The sequence below is a fragment of the Camelina sativa genome, unplaced genomic scaffold, assembly GCF_000633955.1.
Source record: "Camelina sativa cultivar DH55 unplaced genomic scaffold, Cs unpScaffold10868, whole genome shotgun sequence".
In the NCBI taxonomy this organism is placed as follows: Eukaryota; Viridiplantae; Streptophyta; class Magnoliopsida; order Brassicales; family Brassicaceae; genus Camelina; species Camelina sativa.
The window spans coordinates 1-380 of record NW_010931916.1 but is presented as its reverse complement, the minus strand read 5'-3'; the positions used below and the strand labels follow the sequence as shown (position 1 = coordinate 380).

General features: G+C 40.5%; 1 long non-coding RNA gene across 1 annotated transcript; it reads left to right on the top strand.

Moving 5' to 3' along the window:
- Positions 1–380, top strand: LOC104775249. Its single transcript, XR_765788.1, has 3 exons — positions 1–42; positions 138–252; positions 331–380. It is a non-coding gene; the product is annotated as an uncharacterized LOC104775249 (long non-coding RNA).

The following is a 380-nucleotide window of genomic DNA, read 5'->3' as shown; positions in this document are numbered from 1 at the left end:
TGAGCTCGGAACTGACATTCTTTTCTACATACGCTCCACTAGGTATCTTCACCCACCTGTCTCTTTGACGGTTACTTTCATGGATGATGGATCCAAACATCATCTAACTCATTTTTTTTTGGGTTTTGTGTTGCAAGATTTCCCTTTGTAAAGATAAATGCTTCAATTACACTTGTTTCACACTCTGTGGCGACAAAGGTAGCAACTTTCTCATCAAGAGGACCCAATTCAATATCTCCAGCCATTCTTAAGGTACCTCACCTGTTTCCATACCTATCCAACTCCTTGAGATTCTAAGAGTTTTTGATGACTAATTTTCTGCTACTGCAGCCTGATATAGCAGCACCTGGCGTGAACATACTAGCAGCTATTTCTCCAAA